Source organism: Hemiscyllium ocellatum, chromosome 21 (genome assembly GCF_020745735.1).
Source record: "Hemiscyllium ocellatum isolate sHemOce1 chromosome 21, sHemOce1.pat.X.cur, whole genome shotgun sequence".
Classification (NCBI taxonomy): Eukaryota; Metazoa; Chordata; class Chondrichthyes; order Orectolobiformes; family Hemiscylliidae; genus Hemiscyllium; species Hemiscyllium ocellatum.
Window position 1 is genome coordinate 14,783,421 of NC_083421.1, and position 21,673 is coordinate 14,805,093.

General features: G+C 47.9%; 1 non-coding gene across 1 annotated transcript; it reads right to left on the reverse strand.

Moving 5' to 3' along the window:
* Positions 1-992: 992 nt before the first annotated feature.
* On the reverse strand, positions 993-1,088 carry trnai-uau (transfer RNA isoleucine (anticodon UAU)). Its single transcript has 2 exons — positions 1,051-1,088; positions 993-1,028 (listed from the first exon to the last, which is right to left on the reverse strand). It is a non-coding gene; the product is annotated as a tRNA-Ile (tRNA).
* Between the last annotated feature and the right edge of the window lie 20,585 nt (positions 1,089-21,673).

A 21,673-nucleotide genomic window follows, 5' to 3' on the forward strand; every position in this document is an offset into this window, starting at 1 on the left:
CCCTTCCTATACCTGGGTCAGCAGAACAGGGCACAGTGTTCCAGAAGAGGTCTCACCCGTGTCCTGCACAATCTCAGCATGACTTCCCACATCCTATACTCAAAGACTGAGCCAATGAAGGCAAACGTGCCAAAGGCCTGTTTAAACAACCTGTCCCAGTGTGCCTCAAACTTCAAACAATTATGTGCCTCCACCCCTGGATACCTAAGGAGGGAATTTAACAGTGAGCAAATGTCTGTGGGTGGATGGGGAACACTTTCAAATTGATTTGACTTCACTTGTGAAGAAGTTTATTGTACATGTGCAGCTGAGTAAGATTGAGGATGAAAAAAGCTGATAGTTTTGAAACGTGTGGCGTTTTATTCCCTGTGAAGCATTACAAATGGAACAGAACTTTCTTGTTTTAATTGGAAAGAAAGGTTAGACCCCCGTGAGTCAGAAGTGAACCATCTCCTGGAGACACCATTCCTGCTTTACCCTGGTACCTTAAAAGTTTGATCACATTCAGATGATGCTGGGTCCATTTGGTACACTCTGATCTCCACCCAAGAAACCCACAAACAAGGCTCTGTCGTTTTACATTTTGAATCCTCTTCTCCTCAGCAGGTCTTTATTTTAATCAGATAAATGTTCCAAACAAAGTTAAATACACCATTCACATAGTTCAATGATATAAATCTAATTACTTTTAGATTGTTACAGCGACCTGTGCGAGTTTGTAGCAAATTGAATTTAAAAAGCCAGCTAAACAGCTTTTACGTGCAATTTAACTCAATGCTGTCCGTTGTTTCAGAACCATCTTCGAGCTGAACAAGATCACCTGCTCTTGTTTCTCCCCAGATATTTCTTCACGTTTTAATCGCTATCGGGGCATGTTGCTTCATCACCGAAACATTCCTCAGGGAAGATGGTTTCTCAATCCAGAGATACTGGTATTTTCCAACAAACTCGGAGATGCTCAATGTTGGTATTTGACTGTGAGAAGATAAAACTGCTCCAGGTGAGGCTCGAACTCACAACCTCGGCATTGCACATGTTTCCATACTGACATATAAGTACCACATGCTGACCGATTGCGCCACAGGAGCTACACACTACCTACTTTCTCAATATCCCCAATTTCCCCTCAGCCTTTGGCGAATTGGCTGCGATGTGAGATTTTCCGGGTTTTCTTCACCGGTGGCTCCGAACTTATTTGCGGATCTTGTTTAACTACACAGTGTTACACTGGGTTGGTATTGAAAAATGCATTTTCCCTGACTGTCCTCTGAGCCATTGATGTCTTTAGTCTGCAGAAAGCTGTGAATCTCATTCTTGGGCAGACTCAATGACTGACCATCACCGTGTCGGGGCACCGAGTTCCAGAGGTTCACCTTGCTCTGAATTATGGAATCATAGAGTCCGAGAGACGTACAACACGGAAACAGACCCTTCGATTCAATTCGTCCACACTGACCAGATATCCAGATAGTTCATTTGCCAGCACAGGGCCCATATCCCTCTCAACCCTTCCTATTCATATGCAAATGGTTTCAGAAAAAATGAACAAGAATACTCTGGATAAGTGGAGCTGGAAGAGCACAGCAGTTCAGGCAGCATCCGAGGAGCAGATTTTACTGCTCCTTGGATGCTGCCTGAACTGCTGTGCTCTTCCAGCACCACTAATCCAGTATCTGGTTTCCAGCATCTGCAGTCATTGTTTTTACCTGGACAAGGATATTGCCAGGTTCAGAGGCTGAATAGGCTGGGGCTGTTTTCCCTCGAGCATCGGAGGCTGAGTGGTGACCTTACGGAAGTGACGTTGTGAGGTTTGTAAAATCACGAGGGGCATGGATAAGGTAAATAGACAAAGTATTTTCACTGAGGCGAGGGTGACCAGAATTAGAGGGGATAGTGTTAGGGTTAGAGCGGAAAATTTAAAAGGCACTTAACGGGCAACGTTTTCACGTGGTGCATGTAAGGAATGAGCTGCCAGACAAAGTGGTGGAGGCTGATACAATTCCAACATTTTAAAGGCATTATATGTCCTGCTGTGATTTGCCTTTCCAAAATGCAGCACCCCACATTTATCTCAATTAAACTCGGTCTGAAACTCCTCAGCCCATTGGCCCATCTGTTCAAGATCCATTGGATTCTGAGGTAACCTTCTTTGCTGCCCATTACACCTCCACAGAGTGAAAGAGTCATCGAGATGTACAGCAAGGAATCAGACCCTTCAGTCCAACTCGTCCATGCTGACCAGATATTCTGACCCAATCCAGTCCCACCTGCCAGGACCTGGCCTAAACCCTTCCAATCCCCTCATATACATATACCCATACAGATGCTTTTTAAATGGTGCAATTGCACAAACCTCCACCACTTCCTCTGGCAGCTCAGATAATCCACGTAACACCCACTGTGTGAAAATATAGAACATGGAACATAGAACAATACAGCACAGAACAGGCCCTTCGGCCCACGATGTTGTGCCGAACATCTATCCTAGATTAAGCACCCATCCATGTACCTATCCAATTGCCGCTTAAAGGTTGTCAATGATTCTGACTCTACCACTGCCACGGGCAGCGCATTCCATGCCCCCACCACTCTCTGATTAAAGAACCCACCCCTGACATCACCCCTATACCTTCCACCCTTCACCTTAAATTTATGTCCCCTTGTAATACTCTGTTGTACCCGGGGAAAAAGTTTCTGACTGTCTACTCTATCTATTCCTCTGATCATCTTATAAACCTCTATCAAGTCACCCCTCATCCTTCGCCGTTCCAACGAGAAGAGGCCGAGAACTCTCAACCTGTCCTCGTACGACCTATTCTCCATTCCAGGCAACATCCTGGTAAATCTTCTCTGCACCCTCTCCAAAGCTTCCACATCAGTGGGCGGCATGGTGGCACAGTGGTTAGCACTGCTGCCTCACAGCGCCTGTAGACCCGGGTTCAATTCCTGACTCAGGCGACTGACTGTGTGGAGTTTGCACGATCTCCCCGTGTCTGCGTGGGTTTCCTCCGGGTGCTCCGGTTTCCTCCACAGTCCAAAGATGTGCGGGTCAGGTGAATTGGCCAAGCTAAATTGCCCGTAGTGTTAGGTAAGGGGTAAATGTAGGGGTATGGGTGGGTTGCGCTTCGGCGGGTCGGTGTGGACTTGTTGGGCCGAAGGGCCTGTTTCCACACTGTAAGTCTAATCTAATCTAATCTTTCCTAAAGTGAGGCGACCAGAACTGCACACAGTACTCCAAATGTGGCCTAACCAAAGTCCTGCACAGCTGCAACATCACTTCACGACTCTTGAATTCAATCCCTCTGCTAATGAACGCTAATACACCATAGGCCTTCTTACAAGCTCTATCCACCTGAGTGGCAACTTTCAAAAATATATGTAAATAGAACCCAAGATCCCTCTGTTCCTCCACCTGACTAAGAACTCTACCGTTAACCCTGTATTCCGCATTCTTATTTGTTCTTCCAAAATGGACAACCTCAGACTTGGCAGGGTTGAACTCCATCTGCCACTCCTCAGCCCAGCTCTGCATCATATCTAAGTCCCTTTGCAGCCGACAACAGCCCTCCTCACTGTCCACAACTCCACCAATCTTTGTATCATCTGCAAATTTACTGACCCACCCTTCGACTCCCTCATCCAAGTCATTAATAAAAATTACAAACAGCAGAGGACCCAGAACTGATCCCTGCAGAACTCAACTTGTAACTGGGCTCCAGGCTGAATATTTACCATCTACCACCACTCTCTGACTTCGACCTGTTAGCCAGTTTTCAATCCAATTGGCCAAGTTTCCCTCTATCCCATGCCTCCTGACTTTCTGCATAAGCCTACCATGGGGAACCTTATCAAATGCCTTACTAAAATCCATGTACACTACATCCACTGCTCTACCCTCATCCACATGCTTGGTCACCTCCTCAAAGAATTCAATAAGACTTGTAAGGCAAGACCTACCCTTCACAAATCCGTGCTGGCTGTCCCTAATCAAGCAGTGTCTTTCCAGATACTCATAAATCCTATCCCTCAGTACCCTTTCCATTACTTTGCCTACCACCGAAGTAAGACTAACTGGCCTGTAATTCCTGGGGTTATCCTATTCCCTTTTTTGAACAGGGGCACAACATTCGCTACTCTCCAGTCCCCTGGTACCACTCCCGTTGACAGTGAAGACGAAAAGATCATTGCCAACGGTACTGCAATTTCCTCTCTTGCTTCCCACATAATCCTAGGATATATCCCGTCAGACCCGGGGGACTTGTCTATCCTCAAGTTGTTCAAAATGTCCAACACATCTTCCTTCCTAACAAGTATCTCTTCTAGCTTACCAGTCCGTTTCACACTCTCCTCTTCAACAATACGGTCCCTCTCGTTCATAAATACTGAAGAAAAGTACTCGTTCAAGACCTCTTCTATCTCTTCCGACTCAATACACAATCTCCCACTACTGTCCTTGATCGGACCTACCCTCGTTCTTGTCATTCTCATGTTTCTCACATACGCATAAAATGCCTTGGGGTTATCCTTGATCCTATCCGCCAAGGATTTTTCATGCCCTCTCTTAGCTCTCCTAATCCCTTTCTTCAGCTCCCTCCTGGCTATCCTGTATCCCTCCACTGCTCTGTCTGAACCCTGTTTCCTCAACCTTATGTAAGCCTCCTTCTTCCTCTTTACTAGACATTCAACCTCCCTCGTCAACCAAGGCTCCCTCACACGACCATTTCTTTCCTGCCTGATAGGTACATACATATCAAGGACACGTCGTATCTGCTTCTTGAAAAAGTTCCACATTTCCACCACATCCTTCCCTGACAGCCTATGCTCCCAACTTATGCTCCTCAAATCCTGTCTTACAGCATCGTAATTTCCCTTCCCCCAATTGTAAAATCTACCCTGTTGTGCACACCTATCTCTCTCCATGACCAAGGTGAAAGTCCCAGAATTCTGGTCACCATCACCAAAATGTTCACTCACTAACAAGCCCATCACTTGTCCCGGCTCATTACCGATACCAAATCCAATATGGCCTCCCTCTGGTTGGACAATCTACATACTGAGTTAGAAAAGCTTCCTGGACACACTGCACAAACACCGCCCCATCCAATCTACTTGATCTAAAGAGCTTCCAATCAATATTTGGGAAGTTGAAGTCGCCCATGACTACAACCCTGTAGCTTCTGCACCTTTCCAAAATCTGTTTCCCAATCTGTTCCTCCACATCTCTGCTGCTATTGGGGGGCCTATAGTGAACACCCAACAAGGTGACTGCACCTTTCCTATTTCTGACTTCAGCCCATGCTACCTCCAAAGGCAGATCCCCCTCAAACTTCCTTTCTGCAGCCGTTATACCATTTCTAATTAGCAATGCCACCCCCCCCCCTCCTTTTTTACCACCCTCCCTAATCTTACTGAACCATCTGTAACCAGGAACCTCCAACAACCATTCCTGTCCCTCATCTATCCACATTTCCGTGATGGCCACAACATCATAGTCCCAGGTACCGATCCATGCCTTAAGTTCACCCACCTTATTTCTGATACTTCTTGCGTTGAAGTATATGCACTTGAGCCCATCTCTGTGTCTGCAAGTATTCCCTGTCAGTGCTACCTTCTCCACAGCCTCCCTACATTCTTGGACATCCTGAAACACAGCTAGCTTACTTGCTGGACTACAAGTCCGGATCCCATCCCCCTGCCAAATTAGTTTAAACCCCCCGAAGAGTGCTAGCAAACCTACCCCCCAGGATATTGGTGCCCTTCTGGTTCAGGTGCAACCCGTCCTGTTTGCACAGGTCCCACCTTCCCCAGAATGCAGTCCAATTGTCCAAATACCTGAAGCCCTCCCTCCTACACCATCCTTGCAGCCACGTGTTCAACTGCACTCTCTCCCTATTCCTTGCCTCACTGTCACGTGGCACCGGCAACAACCCAGAGATGACGACTCTGTCTGTCCTAGCTTTCAGCTTCCAGCCTAACTCCCTGAGTTCTTGAATGACCTCCCCCACCCCTCTTCCTACCTATGTCGTTGGTGCCAATGTGTACCACGACTTCTGGCTGCACACCCTCCCCCTTAAGGATTCTGAAGACACGGTCGAGACGTCTCGGACCCTGGCACCCGGGAGGCAACAAACCATTCGAGAGTCTCACCCACGTCCACAGAACCGCCTGTCCATCCCTCTAACTAGAGAGTCTCCTATAACTAGCGCTCTCTCCTCTCCCCCTTTCCCTTCTTAGTCTCAGAGCCAGACTTCACGCCACTGACCCCTTCACTGCAGCTTACACCTGCAAGGCTGTCCCCTCCAACAGTTTCCAAAGCTGTATATCTATTTTTTAGGGGAACGACCACAGGGGAACCCTGCACTGCCTGCTTCTTCCCTTCCCACCTCTAACTGTTACCCAGCTACCTCTGTTCTCTGGCGTAACTATGTCCCTGTAGCTTCTATCAATCACCCTCTCAGCCTCTCGAATAATCCTCAGTTCATCCAACTCCAGTTCCAGTTCCCTAACTCGTTCGGTGAGGAGCAGGATCTGACTGCATTTCCTGCAGACGAAGTCGGCAGGAGTATCGGTGGTCACCCCTACCTCAAACATCCTGCAGGAGGAACATTCTACTGCCTGCACTGCCATGACTGTACACTTTGTCTCCAAAACAAGAACACTGAGTCAATAACACTGAGTCGCTTACCTGTGGACTTTAAAGTTAGGTTAGAGGAGGAGGGTGGGAGGGAGGCCCTAGGAAGTAGGGCTTGGGGTCTAGAACACACCCACTCAAATACTACTCATTCACCTTCCCGACCAGCTCTGCGCTCCGACCTCACTTCCGCCCGGCTCGCGCCGCTCTCCGCGGTGAAAATATTGCCCCTAGGTCTCTTTTATATCTTCCTCCTCTCACCCCAAATCTATGCCCTCTCATTCTGGACTCCCCCATCCCAGGGAAAAGGCTTTGTCTATGTATATCCATCCATGCCCCTCATAATTTTGTAAACCTCTATAAAGTCACCCCTCAGCCTCCAACGCTCCAGGGAAAACAGCCCCAGCCTATGCAACCTCTCTCTATATCTCAACTCCTCCAACCCTGACAATATCATTATAAATCTTTTCTGCACCATTTCAAGGTTCATAACATCTTTCCGATGGGAAGGAGACCAGAATTGCACACAATATTCCAAAAGTGGCTCAACCAATGTCCTTAACAGTCGCAACATGACCTCCCAACTCCTGTACTCAATATTCTGACCAATAAAGGAAAGCATAACAATTTTGGTATCATTTGCAAAATGACGAAACTATTTTCACATCCAAATCAATTATATAAAAGATGAAAACCAGCGCAGCCAGCACCGATCCTCGTGTCACACCGATGGTCACAACCTCCAGTCTGGAAGGGAACCCTCCACCAGCACCCTCCATCTTCTACTTTCGAGCCAATTCTGTAGCCATGTTGTGGTTCTGTTTGCTGAGCTGGGAATTGGTGTTGCAGACGTTTCGTCCCCTGTCTGGGTGACATCCTCAGTGCTTTGAAGCCTCCTGTGAAGCGCTTCTGTGATCTTTTCTCCGGCATTTATAGTGATTTGTATCTGCCGCTTCTGGTTGTCAGTTCCAGCTGTCCGCTGCAGGGGCCGGTATATTGGGTCCAGGTCGATGTGCTTATTGATTGAATCTGTGGATGAGTGCCATACCTCTAGGAATTCCCTGGCTGTTCTCTGTTTGGCTTGTCCTATAATAGTGGTGTTGTCCCAGTCGAACTCATGTTGTTTCTCATCTTCTCCACTAGATTCACTAGAGAGGAAGAAAAGGACAAGCAACTCCCATTCCAGACGTGATGGTACAGAGAAAACTGAACGGAGAACACCATGAAGGTATACAGGAAAGCCATACACAGAGACCAAGTCCTAAACTACAAAAGCAACCACCCCAACACACACAAAAGAAGTTGAATCAAGACACTGTTCAAAAGGGCCACAACACACTGCAGTACACCAGAACTGCAAAAAGAGGAAGAAGAACAACTATACAATATATTCGCCAGAAACGGATACCCACGCAATTTCATCAACAGATGCCTAAGGGAAAGACAACGGAATAAGGACATGCCACAACCCAAAGGACTAGCCACACTACCATACATCAAAAACATTTCTGAATGGACAGCAAGACTACTGCAACCACTAAGACTCATAACAGCACACAAACCAACAGCCACTCTCAGACAACAACTCACCAGGACGAAGGACCCAATACCCAGCTTGAGCAAAACCAATGTAGTGTACCAAATCCCAGATAAGGACTGCACAAAACGCTACTTAGGACAAACAGGAAGACAGCTAACGATCCACATCCATGAACACCAACTAGCCACGAAACGACATGACCAGCTATCCTTAGTAGCCACACACTCCGATGACAAGCAACATGAGTTCGACTGGGACAACACTACTATTATAGGACAAGCCAAACAGAGAACAGCCAGGGAATTCCTAGAGGTATGGCACTCATCCACAGATTCAATCAATAAGCACATCGACCTGGACCCAATATATCGGCCACTGCAGCGGACAGCTGGAACTGACAACCAGAAGCAGCAGGTACAAATCACTATAAATGCCGGAGGAAACATCACAGAATCGCTTCACAGGAGGCTCCAAAGCACTGAGGATGTCACCTAGACAGGCGACAAAACGTCTGCAATACAAATTCCCAACTCGGCGAACAGAACTACAACAACGAGCACCCGAACTACAAATCTTCTCCCAAACCTTTTAGCCAAGTAGCTAGTTGTCCCTGCATTCCCTGAGATTGAACCTTGCTAACCAGTCCATCATGAGGAACCTTGTCAAGTGCCTTAGTGGAGTCCATACAGGACACGTCCTTGAATATATTTTCAGGCAGATGGAGATAAATTCTGAAAAGCAAGGGATTTAAAGTTTATCATGTAGAGGCGAGTACAGGGATTTCGGGTTAGAATCAGAGTAGCCCTGAAAATGTCGAATGTTGGGGCACTGAGTTCCTCTGGTTGCGAGCATCAGAAACAGGATTATATGACAGTCTGCAGCAGTGTAAGGAAACTGGTGAAGTAACACATGAAAAACTTAGTTGTTTACTGAAAAATGCATCCAAGATTGTAATTTCAGAAGTGTGGTGCTGCAAAAGCACAGCAGGTCAGGCATCATCCGAGGAGTGGGAAAATTGATGTTTCGGGAGTGAGCCATTCCTGATAATGGGCTTATGCTCGAAAAGCATATTCTCCTGCTCCTCGGAAGATGCCTGACCAGATGTGCTTTTCCAGCGTCACATTTTTTGACTCTGATCTCGAACACCCGCAGTCCTGACTTTCTCCAAGATTGTACCCCAGTAGATTTATATGATTTCCACCTGATGAGGTCAACTTGCAGGTTGAGTCAGTCGTGAGGAAGACAAATGCAATGATGGCATTGATTTTGACAGGACTTAAATACAACAGCAGGGGTATGCTTCGGAGTCTCTATGTGGCTCTGGCCACACCACATGTGGGGTATTGTATGCAGCTGTGGCCCCATATCACATGAAGAATCTACTGGCCCTGAAGCATCTTCAGAGGAGGTTCATAAGAATTAGATTAGATTACTTACAGTGTGGAAATAGGCCCTTCGGCCCAACAAGTCCTCACCGACCCACAAGCCATCCCCTTACATTTACCCCTTCACCTAACACTACAGGCAATTTAGCATGGCCAATTCATTAACCTGCACATTTTTGGACTTGGGAGGAAACCGGAGCACCCGGAGGAAACCCACGCAGACATGGCGAGAATGTGCAAACTCCGCACAGTCAGTCGCCTGAGGCAGGAATTGAAACCTGGTCTCTGGCACTATGAGGCAGCAGTGCTAACCACTGTGCCACCATGCCACCCACTGTTGTCCCAGGAATGTGAAATCTAACATAAGAGGACCGTGTGAGGACTCTGAGTTTATACTCAATGGAGTTTAGAAGCATGAGGGGGAATCTATGTGAAACATACAGAAAACTGAATGGCATGTATCGAGAAGATGTTACGAAGATGTTTCCATTGGTAATAGAGGTGAGGACCGGAGGACATAACCGTAGAGTAACGGAAAGACCTTTTAGATTGAAGATAAGGAGAAACCTCTTCAGCCAGAGAGTGGTGAATCTATGGAATTCAAAAAGCTGTGGAGGCCACTAGGTGATTGAGTACATTTAAGACTGAGATAGATTGGTTCTTGAGTATCAAGGGGATCAAGGATTACAGGGAGAAAGAGGGAGAATGGGGTTGAGAAACTTATCAGCCATGATTGAATGGAGGAGTGTACTCGATGGGCTGAATGGCCTGATTTCTGCTCCTTTGTCTAACAGTCTTACGGTCTGTTCACCAAGTGAACATATGAAAGAATATTTTCATTTTAAACTTAACAAATGCAAATAACACATGCAGCCACTCAGCCCATCGAGCCCCGCCTCACTGTTCAGTGAGATCATGGGCGGCCTCCTAATCATCGCTACTTTTCTGTACTATCCCCTGAGCTCTTGGTGTTTTCAATCCGTCAAAAACTACTAATCTCATCTGCAACCTCTGAGGCCCCGAATTGCATAGATTCTTCCCAATCTGAGTTCCCTCATCTCAGTGCTGGATTTGATGAGTTTTTCTGGTGTTGTGTCTCTGGTGCTGATCTTGGCATCCCCTCCAGCCCTGCACTTATTTGATGTTTCCTGGCGGCAGATTGCATGGCGCCGAGATTGTACAATAGTTGGTATTTCTCTGTTGTTTCAAATCCTGGTCATGATCGTGTGTACTGCTCCATTTTCTTTCTCTTAACATGTGCAGCCGGAACACAGTTTGGGAATCAATTAATATTGCAATCAAACCTTTACAAGGAGGCGTGTGAAAATGCCGCAGTTGTCAGATCAAGTCTCACTCAAAGCAGTTTTTATGAACATAGATCAGGGCTTCTCGGAACATCAGGCTCAGGCAAATGACGGAGAATGAAATTCAGTGAAACAGACTTTGTTGGAAAATTCTTGGTCTGAGCTGACCCTGGGTGGGATATCGGAGCTGTAATTACACTGAGTCTTGGACTGAGCTGACCCTGGCTGTGAGATATCAGAGCAATCATCACAGTGAGTCTTAGTCTGAGCTGACTCTGGGTGGGATATCGGAGCTGTAATCACAGTGAGTCTTGATCTATGTGGACCCTGGGTGGGATATTAGAGCTGTACTCTCAGTGAGTGTTGATCTGTGCTGACCCTGGGTGGGATATCGGACTGTAATCACAATGAGTCTTGGTCTGAGCTGACCCTGGCTGTGGAATATCAGAGCTGTAATCACAGTGAGTCTTGGTCTGAGCTGACCCTGGCTGTGGTATGGGTGATGTTTTCACAGTGAAGTTGACCCTGAGTGGTGTAGGGGGGTTTTATTTGCAGTGAATTTGGGTCTGAACTAACTCCATGTGATGGCAGGGGGATGTAGCCAGAATGAATCTGAGTCTGAGCTGACCCTGAGTAGGGTAGGGAGGATGTATTCACAGTGAATCTGTGGCTGAGCTGTCCCTGGGAGGGGAATGGTGCTGTATTCACAGTGAATTTGTGTCTGAGCTTTCCCTGTGTAGGCTAAAGGAGGATGTATTCACAGTGAATTTGGTTCTGAACTGATCCTTGTGGGATATGGGGGCAGTACTTACAGTGAATCTGAGTCTGAGCTGACCCTGGGTGGAGTGTGGGGACTGTATTCACACTGACTCTAGGTTTGCGCTGACCCTGAGTTGGTTACGGGGGTTGTACTTAGAGTGCATCTGTGTCTGAATTGATCTTGGGGGGCGGAAAGGGAGCTATATTCACAGTGAAGCTGTGTCTGAATTGATGTTGGGTGGGGAATGGGAGCTGTATTCACAATGAATCTGGGTCTGAGCTGACTGTGGGTGGGAAATGTGGGCTGTATTCACATTGAATCTGGGTTTGAACTGACCCTGAGTGGGTTATGGGATTTGTACTTACAGTGAATCTGTGTCTGAATTGATCTAGGGTGGGATATCAGAGCTGCATTCACAGTGAATTTTGGTCTGGGCTAACCCTGGGTGGAGTATGGGGGCTGTATTCACATTGAATCTGGATCTGAGCTGTCCCTGGGTGGTTTATGGGGAATGAATTCACAGTGAATCCCTGTCTGAGCTAACGCTGGAATGTGTATTGGGGCTGTATTCACAGTGATTCTGGGTCTCAATAGATCCTGGTTGGGGAATGGGGGATGTACTTACAAAGAATCTGTGTCTCAGCTGATCCTGGATGGGGTATGGGGGCTGTATTTACAGTGAATCAGGGACTGAGCTATCCCTGGGTTGCGTGTGGGTGCTGCACTGACAGTGAGTCTGTGTCTGAGCTGACCCTGGGTGTGGAATGGTTGTTGTATTTGCAGTGAATCTATGTCTGTGCTCTCCCTGGGCTGTGTATGGGAGCTGTATTCACACTGTCTCTTATCTCAAGAGGGTTGGAATATAAAAGCAGAGATGTGCTACTGAGACTTTATAAAGCTCTGGTTAGGCCCCATTTAGATTACTGTGTCCAGTTTTGGTCCCCACACCTCAGGAAGGACATACTGGCACTGGAACGTGTCCAGCGGAGATTCACACGGATGATCCCTGGAATGGTAGGTCTAACATATGAGGAATGGCTGAGGATCCTGGGATTGTATTAATTGAGTTTAGAAGATTAAGGGGAGACTTAATAGAGACATACAAGATAATACATGGCTTGGAAAGGGTGGACGCTAGGAAATTGTTTCCATTAGGCGAGGAGACTAGGACCCGTGGACATAGCCTTAGAATTAGAGGGGGTAAATTCAGAACAGAAATGCGGAGACATTTCTTCAGCCAGAGAGTTGTGGGCCTGTGGAATTCATTGCCACGGATTGCAGTGGAGGCCGGGACGCTAAATGTCTTCAAGGCAGAGGTTGATAGATTCTTGTTGTCTCGAGGAATTAAGGGCTACGGGGAGAACGCTGGTAAGTGGTGTTGAAATGCCCATCAGCCATGATTGAATGGCGGAGTAGACTCGATGGGCCGAATGACCTTACTTCCACTCCTCTGGGTGCTCCGGTTTCCTCCCACAGTCACAAAGATGTGCGGGTCAGGTGAATTGGCCATGCTACATTGCCGTAGTGTTAGGTAAGGGGTAAATGTAGGGGTATGGGTGGGTTTCGCTTCGGCGGGTGGTGTGGACTTGTTGGGCCGAAGGGCCTGTTTCCACACTGTAAGTAATCTAATCTAATCTAATCTAATCTATGTCTTATGGTCTTATGAATCTGGGTCTGGACCAACCCTGGGTGGGGAATGGGGACTGTATTCACAATGAATATGGCTTTGAGCTGTCTCCAGTTGGGGTATGGGTCTGTATTTTCAGTGAAACTGTGTCTGACCTTCCTCTGTGTGGGGACCGAGGGATGCATTCACAGTGCATGTGGGTCTGAGCTGTCAGTGGGTGGGCAATAGTGCTGTATTCACAGTGAATCTGGTACTGCTCTGACACTGAGTGGGCCATGGGGGCTGTATTCTCAGTTAATCTGGATCTGCAGCATGAAACTTGGTGGAGTATGAGGGTTGTATTCGTAGTGTGTCTGGGTCTGAACTCACACTGGCTGGGATATGGTGACTGTGCTCACAGTGAGTCTGGGTTGGGGCTGACTCTGGCCGAGGTATGGGGCTGTATTCAGAGTGAATCTGGTCCTGAGCTGACACTGGTTGGGAGATAGGGGATGTATTCACATTGAATCTATGTCTGAGCTGACCCTGGATTTGGTATGGGATTTGTATTCACAATGTATCTAGGTGTGAGCTGACCCTAGGTGCACTATGTAGCTGTATTCAACGTGAATCTGGCTATGAGCTGACCCTGGGTGTGCTATGGGGACTGTATTCACAGTGAATCTGTGTCTGAGCTGTTCCTGGGTGAGGTATGTGGGTTGTATTCACAGTAAATCTGTTTCTGAGCTGACCCTGGGTGGTGTATGGGGGCTGTATTCACAGTGAATTTTGGTCTGGGCTAACTCGGGGTGGAGTACGGCGGCTGTATTCACATTAAATCTGGATCTGAGCTGACCCTGGGTGGTTTATGGGGACTGTATTCACAGTGAATGTAGGTCTGAACTAAACTTGGGTCGGGTGTGGGGTCTGTATTCACTGTAAATCAGGATCTAAGGTGAAACTGGTTTTGATATGGGTGTTGTATTCACAGTGAATCCTGATCTGAGCTGACGCTGGGAGGTGTATTGGGGCTGTATTCACAGTGAATCTGGGTCTGAACAGACCCTGGTTGGCGAATGGGTGATGTATTTACAAAGAATCTGGCACTTAGCTGACCCTTGGTGGATTGTGGGGGCTGTATTCACAGTGAATCTGGGTGTGAGCTATCTCTGGTTGGAGTGTGGTGCAAGTATTCACAGTGAATCTGGGTCTGGGCGGACTCTTATTGAGGTATGGGGCTGTATTCATAGAACATAGAACATAGAAAAATACAGCACAGTACAGGCCCTTCGGCCCTCGATGTTGCGCCAACCAAAGTCTACCTAACCTACACTAGCCCAATAACCTCCATATGCTTATCCAATGCCCGCTTAAATGACCATAAAGAGGGAGAGTCCACCACTGCTACTGGCAGGGCATTCCATGAACTCACAACCCGCTGAGTAAAGAATCTACTCCTAACATCTGTCCAATACCTACCACCCCTTAATTTAAAGCTGTGTCCCCTAGTAACAGCTGAATCCATTAACAGAAAAAGGTTCTCAGTGTCTACCCTATCTAAACCCCTAATCATCTTGTACACCTCTATCAAATCTCCCCGAAACCTTCTTTTCTCCAATGAGAACAGCCCCAAGTGCCTCAGCCTTTCCTCATACGATCTTCCTACCATACCAGGCAACATCCTGGTAAACCTCCTCTGCACTCGTTCCAATGCCTCCACATCCTTCCTATAGTATGGTGACCAAAACTGCACACAATACTCCAGATGAGGCTGCACCAGAGTCTTATACAACTGCAACATGACCTCAGGACTCTGGAACTCAATTCCTCTACCAATAAAGCCCAGTACACCATATGCCTTCTTCACAGCACTATTTACCTGGGTGGCAACTTTCAGAGATCTGTGTACATGGACACCAAGATCCCTCTGCTCATCCACACTACCAAGTAGCCTACCATTAGCCCAGTAATCCATCTTCTTGTTACTCCTACCAAAGTGAATGACTTCACACTTAGCTACATTGAACTCCATTTGCCACCTTTCTGCCCAGCTCTGCAACTTATCTATATTCCGCTGTAACCTGCCACATCCTTCTTCGCTGTCCACAACTCCACCGACTTTCGTGTCATCCGCAAACTTGCTCACCCAGCTTTCAAGCCCCTCCTCTAGATCATTTATAAAGATGACAAACAGCAATGGTCCCAAAACAGACCCTTGTGGAACACCGCTAGTAACTGCACTCCAAGATGAACCTATTCCATCAACTATTACCCTCTGTCTCCTTCCAGCCAGCCAATTCCTAATCCAAACCTCTAATGCACCCTCAATGCCATACCTCCGTAGTTTTTGCATTAGCCTACCATGGGGTACCTTATCGAACGCCTTGCTAAAATCCATATACACCACATCTACTGCTTTACCCTCGTCAACCTCCTTAGTCACCTTCTCAAAGAACTCAATAAGGTTTGTGAGGCACGACCTGCCCTTCACTAAACCATGCTGACTATCCTTGATCACATTATTCCTACCCAGATGTTCATAAATCCTATCCCTTACAATTCTCTCTAAGACTTTGCCCACAACAGAAGTGAGACTCACTGGCCTATAGTTACTAGGGCTATCCCTACTCCCCTTCTTGAACAAGGGGACCACATTCGCTATCCTCCAGTCTTCTGGCACTATTCCCGTAGACAATGACGACATAAAAATCAAGGCCAATGGCTCTGCTATCTCCTCCCTAGCTTCCCAGAGGATCTTAGGATAAATGCCATCAGGCCCAGGGGACTTATCTATATTCATCCTTTCCAGTATTCCCCAGACTTCTTCCCTACATACCTCAAGGCCATCCATTCTAATCACTTGTGACTCAATATCCACATCAGCAATAGTGTCCTGTTCCTGAGTGAATACTGACAAAAAGTATTGATTTAGTGTCTCTCCAATCTCCTCCACCTCCACGCACAACTTCCCACTACTATCCTTGACTGGACCGATACCTACCCTAGTCATCCTTTTATTCCTGACATACCTATAGAAAGCCTTTGGGTTTTCCCTAATCCTACCAACTAAGGACTTTTCATGTCCCCTTCTCGCTGCTCTTGGCTCTCTCTTCAGATCCTTCCTGGCTACCTTATAACTCTCAATCGCCCCAAGTGAACCTTCACACCTCATCTTTACATAGGCCGCCCTCTTCCCTTTCACAAGGGATTCCAATTCCTTATTAAACCACGGCTCCCTCACAAGACCCTTTACTCCCTGCCTGACTGGTAAATACTTATCAAGGACACCCAATAGGTGTTCCTTGAACAATCTCCACATATTATTTGTGTCCTTCCCTTGAAGCCTATTTTTCCAATCCACGCATCCTAAGTCATGCCCCACCGCATCATAATTTCCCTGCCCCCAGCTATAACTCTTGCCCTGCAGTGCACACTTATCCCTCTCCATCACTAAAGTAAAAGTCACCGAGTTGTGGTCACTGTCCCCGAAGTGCTCACCTACGTCCAAGTCTAACACCTGGCCTGGTTCGTTACCCCGAACCAAATCCAGTATAGCCTCACCTCTTGTTGGCCTGTCTACATATTGTGTCAGGAAACCCTCCTGCACACATTGGACAAACACCGACCCATCTAACGAACTCAAGCTATAGCTTTCCCAGTCAATATCTGGGAAGTTAAAATCCCCCATAACAACCACCCTGCTACTTTCACTCTTCTCCTGAATCATCCTCGCAATACTTTCCTCTACTTCTCTCGGACTATTGGGAGGCCTGTAGAAAACTCCTAACAGGGTGACCTCACCTTTCCTATTTCTAACCTCAGCCCAAACTACCTCACATGGCAAGTCTTCCTCCATCGTCCTTTCCACCGCTGTAATACTATCCTTGACAAGCAATGCCACACCACCCCCTCTTTTACAACCATCTCTGACCCTGCTAAAACATTTGAACCCTGGAACCTGCAACAGCCATTCCTGCCCCTGTTCTACCCACGTCTCTGTAATGGCCACAACATCGAAGTCCCAGGTACCAACCCACGCTGCAAGTTCACCTACCTTATTTCTTATACTTCTGGCATTGAAGTATACACACTTCAAGCCACCTTTCTGTTTACAGGCACCCTCCTTCGAGATCGATGCCTTGTTCCTAACCTCCCTACACTCAAGGTCCTGTACCCTAAAGCTACAGTCCAGGTTCCCATGCCCCTGCAGAGTTAGTCTAAACCCTCCCAAAGAGCACTAGCAAACCTCCCCACAAGGATACTGGTGCCCCTCAGGTTCAGGTGTAGACCATCCTGTTTATAGAGGTCCCACCTTCCCCAGAAAGAACCCCAGTTATCCAGAAACCGGAATCCCTCCCTCCTGCACCATCCCTGTAGCCACACATTTAATTGTTCTCTCTCCCTATTCCTCGACTCTCTATCACGTGGCACGGGTAACAAACCAGAGACAACAACTCTGTTCGTTCTAACTCTGAGCTTCCAACCTAGCTCCCTGAAAGCCTGCCTGACATCCTCATCCCTCTTCCTACCTATGTCGTTGGTGCCAACGTGGACCACGATCTGGGGATGCTCCCCCTCCCCCTTAAGGACCCGGAAAACACGATCAGAGACATCACGTACCCTTGCACCTGGGAGGTAACATACCAATCATGAGTCTCTGTCGCCCCCACAAAACCGCCTATCTGTGCCCCTCACTATTGAGTCCCCAAGAACTATAGCTCTATCTTTCTCCACCCTTCCCTTCTGAGCAACGGGGACAGGCTCCGTGCCAGAGGCCTGAACCTCGTTGCTTACCCCTGGTAAGTCATTCCCCCCACAAGTATCCAAAACGGTATACTTGTTCTTGAGGGGAATGACCGCAGGGGGTCCCTGCACTGGCTGCTTCCTTCCACTCCCCCTCACTGTCACCCATCTCTCTATAACTTTCGGAGTAACTACTTCCCTAAAGCTCTGATCTATGACCACCTCTGCCTCCCGAATGATCCGCAGTTCATTCAACTCCAGCTCCAGTTCCCTAACACGGTCTTGGAGGAGCTGGAGATGGGTGCACTTCTTGCAAGTGTAATCAGCAGGGACGCTAATGGCTTCCCTCACCTCATACATGTTGCAAGAGGAACATTGCACTGCCTTCGCTGCCATCCCTCTAAAAGGTAAACTTTAAAAACTAGATCTAAAGAAACAAACAAGCAAAATGCAGAACGTACCTGCTTACCACAACGGGTCTTATTATTAGGTTAGAGGAGGGGGGCGGGCGGGAGGCTCTACCCCTGTAGTGCCTCGGGTTCCTCCCCTGCGCACTTATATAAGAAAAAAAACCCTTCCCAGGTAACCTAGCGCGACACCAGCTTCCGGGTCCGCTAGGCGCTTAAAAACAAACTTTAAATTTTAACTGTTAAAAAACACTAACTGGACTATACTCGCGACTTCAAAAAAACACCACCAGACAGCCGTTACCTGCTCCGCCGAGAGAGTGAGCTAGTGAATCTGGTTCTGAGCTGACCCTGGGTGGAATATGGGGGATGTATTCACAGTGAATCTGTGTCTGAGGTAACACTGAGTGGGCAAAGGGGGATGAATTCACACTGAATCTGGGTCTGAGCTGACTCTGGGTTGGGTAAGGAGGCTATATTCACAACGAAGGTGTGCCTGAGTGGTCCCTGGGTGAGGAATGGGGGCTGTATTCAGAGTGAATCTGGGTCTGAGCTGACTCTGGGTGTGCTATGGGGGATGTACTCACAGTGCATCGGGGTCTGAGCTGTCCCTGGGTGCAGTATGGGGCATGTGCTCACAGTGAATCTGGGTCTGAGCTGACACTGGGTGGGGAATGTGGGCTGTATTCAGAATGAATCTGGGTCTGAACTGACCCTTGGTGGGTTAAGGTAGCTGTATTCACAGTGAACCTTGGTCTGAGCCAAACCTGGGTCGGATATAGACAGTGAATCTGGGTCTGGACTGAATCTTCGTGGGTTATGGGGGCTGTAATCACTGTGAATCTTAATCTGCGCTGAACCCTGGGTGGGGTAACGGGTTGTATTCATAGTGATTTTGGGTCTGTGCTGACCCTGGGTGGGGGAGGAATGTTGTATTCACCGTGAAACTTGGTCTGAGCTGATCCTGGCTGTGGTATGGGAATTGTATTCACAGTGAATCTGGGTCTGAGCTGACTCTGTGTGGCGTATGGGGGCTGTGTCCCGCAGTGAATCTGGGTCTGAGATGGCCCTGGGTGGGGATGGAGGCTGTATTCCCAGTGAATCTGGGTCTGAGTTGACACTGGGTGGTGTAAGGGGGATATAGTCAGAGTGAATCTGAGTGTGAGCTACCCCTGGGTCTGGAATGGGTGATGTATTCACAATCAATCTGTGTCTGAGGTGTCCCTGGGTGGTGTAAGGGGGATGTATTCACAATGAATCTGGGTCTGAGCTGACCCTTGGTGGGTTTGGGGATTGTATTCACAATGAATCTGGGTCTGAGCTGACCTTGGGTGGGGTATGGGAGCGTGTATTAACTGTGAATATGGGTCTGAGCTGACACTCAGTGTGCTATTGGGGCTGTATTCACAGTGATTCTCTGTCTGAACGAACCCTGGGTGTGTTCGGGGAGATTTGTTCACACTGAGCTGGGTCTGGGCTGACTCTGGGTATGCGATGTGGGATGTGATCACAGTGAATCTGGATCTCAGCTGACACTGGGGGTTCATGGGGGGAGTATTCACAGTGAATCTGAGCCTTTTGTTATCCTGGTTGGGGCATGGGAGCTGTATTCTCAGAGAATCTGGGATTGAGCTGACCCCGGGTGCAGTATGGGGGCTGTATTCACAATGAATCTGGGTCTGCACTAACCGTCGTTGAGGTATGGGAGATTTGTTCACACTGAACAGGGTCTGAGCTAACTCTGCGTGGGGTATGTGGGCTGTATTCACAATGAATCTGGGTCTCAGCTGACCCTTGGTGTTTTTGGGGACTGTATTCACACAGAATCTGAGTCTGAACTAACCCTGGATCGGGAAGGGGGGTGTATTCACAGTGAAAATGGGTCTGAGCTGAAACTGAGTGTGCTATGGGGGCTGTGTTCACAATGAATTGGGCTCTGAGCAGACACTGCGTAGATCATGGAGGCTGTAATCACATGAATCTGAGTCTGACCTGATGCTGGGTGTGCTATGGGGGATGCATTCACAGTGAATATGGGAATCAGCTGACACTGGATGGAGTGTAAGGGCTTTATTCACAGTGAATATGGGTCTGAGCTATCCATCGGTAGGGTATGTGTGAAGTATTCAGAGTAAATCTGCTTCTGAGCTGACCCTGGTGGTGTGTGTAAAAGGGGCAGTATTCGTTGTGAATCTGGGTCTGAGCTGACCCTGGGTGAGGAATGGCTGCTGCATTGACATTGAGTCTGGGTCTGAACTGACCCTTGGTGGGATATGGGGGTTGTATTCACAGTGAACCTGGTTCTGAGGTATCTTTGCGTAGGGTATGTGGGATGTATTCACAGTGAAAATGTGCCTGAGCTGACCCTGGGTGAGGTATGTGGGCTGTATTCACAGTGAATCTGGTTCTGAGTTGACCCTAGATGGGGTATGGGGGCTGTATTCACAGTGAATCTGTGTCTGTGCTATCCTTATGTTGTTTATGGGTGCTGCATTGACAGTGAGTCTGGGTCTGAGCTGACCCTGGTTGGTATATGGTGCATGTATTCACAATGAATCTAGGTCTAAGCTGACACTGCGTGGGGCATGTGGGCTGTATTCACAATGAACCTGGTTCTTAGTTGACCCTAGATGGGATATGGGGGCTGTATTCACAGTGATCCTGCGTCTGGACTAACCCTGGGTGAGTTATGGGGGCTGTATTCCCAGTGAATCTGGGTCTGAGCTGACACTGAGTGTGCTAAAGGGGCTGTGATCACAATGCATTGGGCTCTGAGCAGACACTGCGTAGAGCACGGGGCTGTAATCACATGAATCTGGGTCTGACCTGACTCTGGTTGTGCTATGGGGGATGTATTCACAGTCAATATGGGTCTGAGCTATCCATCGGTGGGGTATGTGTGAAATATTCAGAGTAAATCTGCTCCTGAGGTGACCCTGGTGGTTTGTGTAAAAGGTGCAATATTCACAGCATTCACTGTGAGTCTGGGTCTGAGCTGACTCTGGGGGCAGAATGGGAGATGTATTCGCAGTGAATCTGGTTCTGCGGTATCCTTGGGTAGGATGTATTCACAGTGAACCTGTGTCTGAGCTGACCCTGGGTGAGGTATGTGGGCTGTATTCACAGTGAATCTGGGTCTGGACCAACCCTGGGTGGGGAATGGGGGCTGTATTCACAGTGAATGTGGCTTTGAGCTGTTCCCGGTTGGGGTATGGGTCTGTATTTTCAGTGAAACTGTGTCTGACCTTCCCCTGTGTGGGGAACGGGGGATACATTCACAGTGAATGTGGGTCTGAG